The following is a 6,923-nucleotide window of genomic DNA, read 5'->3' as shown; positions in this document are numbered from 1 at the left end:
ATTTCGGGGCCAGTAAAGAGGAAGAAAAAGCAAGACAAGGGAATGGTTCAAAACGGAACAAATCTAGATTCCAAGAGCACACTATCATCAATGTACTTAGTTTGAGATCACATAAGTATTATAAATCTCATCCAAACACAAGCACAGGTCCCCATAAAGAGGAATTCATCTCATTCCAAAGACAAAAAGTTACGGCGCTTGCGAACGGCACCAGTAAAGAGGTAGATACATAGGGTAGTCAAAAAAACTATAGATTTACAACTGAAAGCACAAGAAAAAGTTAGACAAAAGTATTGATTGTAAGGGTTTTACTGCGTTTGCGACATATTTAGCTCATTTCGGAGCAAGTAAAAAGGAAGAAAATTGGATAGTCAAAATATGCTAGATTTCCAATTGAAAGCACAGGAGAAAAAGTAAGACAAAGGAGAATAGTTCAAATAGGAACACATGTAGATTCCAAGAGCACACATCAGTGTATGCTAAGTTTAAGATCACCTTACTTAATGTCTCTTCCAGACCCAAGTACTGTATCTCATTAAGAGGAATACATTCAAATGTTTTGTTTTTAAGGGTTTTACGGCGCTTGCAACACATTTAGGTCATATCAGCGCCAGCAAAAAGGAAGAAAATGGGATAGTAAAAAGTTCTAGAATTACAAATAAAGCACCCAAGAAAAAGTAAGACATAGGGGAACTGGGAACAAATAGGGATCAGATGTAGGTTCCATATATTCAAACCAAAATATAAAAGTACATAACGGAGATGATTTACATTGATAAAAAAATATCACATAGCAAAACTAACACTATGCATTTGACTGTTTCACTCGCACTGTTAGTCACAGCCAAGGATTCCAGCACAAAACCAAGTAATCCCATTCCAAGACAAATATATATAAAGCAACACAGAAAACATATAGGAGGATAGAAAACACAGCAAGTGATCTGCCCATATGGCCATTGATGACATTGTAAAAGTGTTGAAAGAAAAATGAAACATCAAAGAAAACAAGGAATGATAGAGCTATCATCATAATTTTATTCAGGTCAAACAACTGAAATCAACAGAAATAATCATGGATAAAAAAACATGACAAAATTCAAGTATCATTTTAACGTACAAGACTACATATCTGAGATACTCGACACAACCAATCAACAAATTCATGTGGCATATTGTTTCTATGGCATATCATAGAGCAGTAAAGTTAGGTGCCCCAAACGTAAACAAAGGTTGAGAAGCACGTGGCAAACCACATGTTCCTGTCTTGACAGCTCACGTTCCAATGTAAATAATAGAAAAAAATAACCTTTAAAATTTGGCTGTTAGGTGGCAAAAGAAACACATATTCATAAATACTCGATCATGCATCAAATAATGTCTAGATATGGATATTTTATGGAACAAAAGGTAAAATTTTCTAAAATTTATCAAAAGTTACAGTCTATCTATTTTTAGACCAGAGCAAATTATTGCGCTGGTGTGAACAAAACGAGAATTATTCGGAGCCTGATTTTCATAATAATTTAGCCTTATATTATCATTTCTGCAACTGTTAGATTTTATGTAAACATATTTTCAATACTGAAAGTGTATTGCCTACAACTCAAACTACAAAATTGGGAGACCTATATTGTGCGTAAATTATTCCGGTCCCTAACGGAAATCACTAGCAACTTGTTATTGTTTACGTTTGGGGCACCTAACTTTACTGCTCTATAGTAAGCATAACATTTAATACGAGGAAAAAAAACCGCAAAGTACCACGCATGAGACAATGTATATACAGTACATCTCAATAATGACATTCTTGAGACCAGAAAAAAAAAAAAGTCACTATAGAGAATTGCCAACCAAAATTGGCATTTGAAGGAGTAAAGTACTCGACAATGGACTGTCATATCCAGCCATAGTAGGCTAAATTGTTTTTTTTATTTTAGGGATTTACGGCACTTGCAACACATTTAGGTCATATCAGCACCAGTAAAAAGGAAGAAAATTGGACAGTAAAAATATTCTAGATGTACAATTAAAAAGACTTAAGAAAAAAGTAAGACATAGGGGAAATTGCTCAAATTAGGGAACAATAGTAGTATTCCAAAGAGCCACACTATCATGTAATATTAATTTTGAGAACACCTGCAAAGCTAACACAGTTCCTATAATGAGGAGACCTACAATTTACAAATCTATATTTTTAAAATATCAATTTATTCAATCTAGGCTTTCGCAAAATCACACAATTTGGACAAAAACACAAAATGAGAAAAAAAAATGAGGTAAATGAACCAAAAAATAAACTGATACCATTAAAAATAAAACAAAAAAAAAAAAACAAAAAAAATAAATACAGGACAAAAAGAGAGATGATTTACAATGAAAAAAAAATCATCTCCCAAAACTGTAACTATACATTCGACTGTTTCCCTCCACCAAGGACTAGTTTTGGTTTTAAGTTTTATGGGCTTACAACACATTAGGTCATTCCCACCAGTCATCCTCTACTGCGGAGCACAAGGGTGCTCATTGAGAAAGGTACGACTGCCAAAAACAGCGAACATTTTGAAGAAAATCCCAAAAGATTATCATCACTGATCAAAATACGAGGAAATATTTAAAAAATAAACATGTTCTCACAGTCATCTCTACAAGGACATTTACATTTAACACTCCCCCTCCCTCAACAAAACTGTCCTAACATTCTAATCTTCAGCATGGGGTTTATACATTCTTCACATAAGCATTGAAGATAAGTGAATTTACATAAGACTTAAAAAGTTTTTCGGCTGCTTAAGAAAAAAAAAAGAAAAAATAAGAAAGAATTTTCTAAAACTGTTTTGCAGCCCGATAAGCCTTGTCTTTTCTTGGCACTAAACTTTACTCCACACTGTTTTAACCTAAAAAAGAATTACAGAATTTTCTTCACAACACAACACAATCAGTGGAAATTTCCTTATTTTAGTTTGTAAAGCTTTCACACATTGCTCTTGTGGACACCATAATGTCTCAGGAAGCATTTATTCATCACCGTGATTGCAACTTGTACTATAATCCATAGACATTTAAGGTTGCATTATTGCAAAGTGGCTTCAACTGCTCAACACTGTTGACTGTTATAAGGACAGCCAGCAAACCTTTGGTAGACAGTGAGGATATATAAGCTATCCTGAGTGCATTAAGCGCAGTTGCTTGTTTACGATTAGTTGCCCTAATAAGATGCTTTCCATTAAGAAATTTCTAATCTGATCCTAATAGTTTTTTGTTTTGTTTTGTTTGTTTTTGAGGGTTTTACGGCGCTTGCAACACATTAAGGTCATATCAGCGCCAGTAAAAAGGGAAAAAATGGGATAGTAAAAAGTTCTAGAATTACAATTAAAGCATCCAAGAATAAGGCAGACAAAGGGGAATTGGTTCAAAAGGGAACAGATGTAGATTCCAAGAGCACACTATCAGTGTACTTAAATTGAGATCACCTAAAAGTCTCATCCAGACACAAGCACAGGTCCCCACTAAGAGGAACACACTCAAATGTGTACAAATCATATATAATACATAAATAAAACATAATAGAGTGCATAACAGAGAGATGATTTACAAGGAAAAAAATATCATCTCCCAAAACTAACTATACATTTGACTGTTTCCCTCCCAGCCAAGGTATCCGGCCAGGGCCAGGACAAAACCAAGTAATCTCACTCCAAGACAAAGACAGAAAGCATGTTGGAAAGCAGACATAGGGGGATAGAAGACATAGTATGTACCTCCCTGCTCGCTATGGGAGGTCAGGATCCCCACCCAGTAATAGTTATTTTAAAACGATGGACAGCAGATGACCAGATGTAAGAGCGGAACTCTTCCTTTCCTCTTCCTTGTGATGACAGGTTAGCTCTCTCTCCTGTTGTGAAATTCAACGTCGATTCCTTCCATCATCCGTGTAGTCACAGCTACTTACTTTTCGTTCTCAACAAACCTTAGCTGAAAAAAAAAAAAAAAAAAAAAAAAGGATAGAGAAAAGATAATCACAATCTTCCAACTATATTTATATATATATATATAAAAAAAAAAGAAGGAAGAAAGAAGAAAAAGAAAAGTCAGAAAAATAATATCCGAACTTAACACGCTATGTGGAAAAATAAATATAAAAGACATCTTATTACACTTAAAGGAGGCTGCATTTATTATTTTCCGCACCGCAATGCGATTTATGCGCCCAAATTTCAGACAATCACACTCACACATACTGTGGAATAGAACACTTACACTGGCGAACATTCAACTCAGTCATAGTCATTCACAGTATCAGATTTATCAAACTTTCACACCTAACGCCTACAGACTATCCCAAACGTACACTTTCTCTCAGAATCATCAAAGGCCTAGTTTTCCTTTACTACTCCAAAATAATAAAAAAAAAAAATTAGGTACCACCGAAGTTATTGTAGTAAAGGAAAACTAGTCCTTTGAGTCTTTAGTCGAAGGAAACGATCCATGATGGAAGTTGGAAGTGACTAGGTATGACTTTAGATGTAAGTATGAGCAGTGATGTCACCAAGATTTTGAAAGATCGTCGTTGTTTTAGAGTCTAGGCTCAGGCAAAGCTGCAACATTCCTCAATTTCATACCTTTTTTTTTCGTTATTTTGTTTTCGATGCTTCTTTCTTTTTACAAAAATTTGCCTAATTTTACCAATTTGGGGAAATTTGCCAAAATATGCAGATCGCCCTGATACTTAAGGCCGCAGATAATGCAGATGACAGCCTGCCAACCTTCCCAGGACGAAAAGTGTATTCTATGACCCTAAAAAGTGTATTTCTTAAAGCAAAAAAGTGTATTTTGTCCGCACATGTGGAAAAAAAAGTACACGCTATACAAAAATTTATATAAAAGCTAACACCAAACCAGGCCTGTAAATGGTTGGTGAAAAAGTTGTCGGAACTTTTTCAACAGTGAAAATAGACACAACAGGACAAAAATAAGACACAACAGGACAAAAATATAGACACAACACAGACACGTCAATTGACCAGTCAAATCATGTCACTTTCCCCTACTTATTTATAACGAGGTCCTTATTTTATGGTACCAAAAAAAAAAAAAAAATCCCAATTATTTGAGGGCCCAGGTATGAGTTAGTTGTAAAATGAAAGGAAGAGAACAATTCCTACCCTTTTGAAGGATGTGTAACTTCGCTCTTGTTTGTGTTAAATGTTTACGCTGATTCTTTCGTTTATTTGGATTAATTCTTATAGAAGAAGAAGAAGAAGAAGAAGAAGACAACGACGACAACGAAAAAGAAGAAGAAGAAGAGGTGGTGCGAGAGCTTTCGAAGAAGAATATATATTTCGAAGAAAAACAATTATTTCGCATTATTTATTTCCGTCTTACATCTGGATGGAACCAAAAAAATATAGAGACTGAGAAATAAGAACCGGAGATATGCATGTGTGTTGGTAGCAAAATAGAGAGAAACCTTCCGGTTCGGTTCGACACACTTCTGTGTGTGCCTTATTTACTGACTAGGTGTGTGTGGTGAAGACGAATCGCGCGAACTTTGCGACCTCTCTCTCGCTGGCTGTGGCACAGTAGGCAGGCAGTGAATACATCCACAGCTAGCGGAGCATGCAGGTGACACGATAATATTATAGCTTTTGTTTTGTCATGTCTTTTAAAGTCGGCAAATGAAACGGAATAAAATATTTTTTCGAGGAACGAAATAGCTCCTGTTTGTGTTAAATGTTTACGCTTATTCTTTCGTTTATTTGGATCAATTCTTATAGAAGAAGAAGAAGAAGAAGAAGAAGAAGAAGAAGAAGAAGAAGAAGAAGAAGAAGAAGAAGAAGAAGAAGAAGAAGAAGAAGAAGAAGAAGAAGAAGAAGAAAAAGAAGACAAAGAGGAAGCGGTGCGGTTGTGTGAGAGCTTTCGCAGAAGAATAGATATTTCGAAGAAAAATAAATATTTCGCATTATTATTTTTCCGTCTCACATCCAGACGGAACCAATAAATCATAGGGAAAAAGAAATAAGACACGGAGAAATGCATGTGTGTCGGTAGCAAAATAGAGAAACCTTCCGGTCTGAGAAGCTCCAACACACTTCTGTGCGTGCATTATTTACTGACTAGGTGTGTGTTTGATGACTCGCACCAACTTCGCAGGCTGTGGCACAGTAGCCAGGCAGTGAATACATCTACGTCTAGGTGACATGATAATTTTATAGCTAACCGATAGACGGCCTAGTTTTGTTTTGTCTTTGATGCGAAAAATAAAGTTTTTTTTTTTTAAAGTCGGCATTTGAAACAGAATAAATCTGAATTTCTCGAGGAATGAAATAAGTCTTTTATTTTCTTTTTTATTGGTTCTATTCTTTGACGTTACGAATTTAATTTTTACTATTAATTTTTAAAAATAATATATTAGCACTTACAGAGAAAATCGTACTGTCGGAAATCCGACAATAGTCGGAAGATTTACAGGCTTGCACCAAACCAAAATAAAAATAAACTCTGCTCTGACCTTCATCATTCAAGCAATCTCTGGCGATCGATTTATCGAGAAACCAAAAAGTAATGACCATTTTAAATTAGTATAAGGCTCAGAAATTGCAATATCAAAGGAAATTGCTATCGAAACACTCAAAGAAATGACCAATGACCCTTAACATGTTGGTAGTATTGGTGCTAGTGTCAGTGGAAGAAGTGGTGGTTGTTGTAGCGATGGTGCTCCAGTGGTGGTGGTGATGATGATGAAGCTGAGGTGGGGGTGGTGGTAAAAGTGATGTTGTGGTGGTTGTGGAAGTGGTGATGGTAAGAGATGATGATGTACTAAATGAAGTTGTGATGGTGATATCTGCTAGCCCAGTATATTAGATATGAGTAAGTTTTGAGCTGTCTTCAATTCAATAGATGACATTTTGAAACAGTAGCAA

At 35.4% G+C, this 6,923-nt stretch overlaps 1 long non-coding RNA gene across 9 annotated transcripts in view; it reads right to left on the bottom strand.

The window, feature by feature from the left end:
- Positions 1-1,015: 1,015 nt before the first annotated feature.
- The window catches only part of LOC144958026 (uncharacterized), a 21,513-nt gene continuing 15,605 nt past the window's right edge, over positions 1,016-6,923 (bottom strand). For 7 of the 9 annotated variants that reach the window (XR_013642301.1, XR_013642294.1, XR_013642304.1 and 4 more), the window contains one exon: positions 1,016-3,975. This is a non-coding gene — a long non-coding RNA (uncharacterized LOC144958026). The remainder of the gene's footprint in view (positions 3,976-6,923) is intronic. The other 2 variants (XR_013642295.1, XR_013642297.1) reach the window with 1 other exon arrangement.

Source organism: Berghia stephanieae, chromosome 12 (assembly GCF_034508935.2).
Source record: "Berghia stephanieae isolate SIO BIC M18660-M18661 chromosome 12, UCSD_Bste_1.3, whole genome shotgun sequence".
Lineage (NCBI taxonomy): Eukaryota > Metazoa > Mollusca > Gastropoda > Nudibranchia > Aeolidiidae > Berghia > Berghia stephanieae.
Note: the sequence above shows the minus strand (reverse complement) of the source record. Positions and strands in the feature narration are given on the sequence as shown.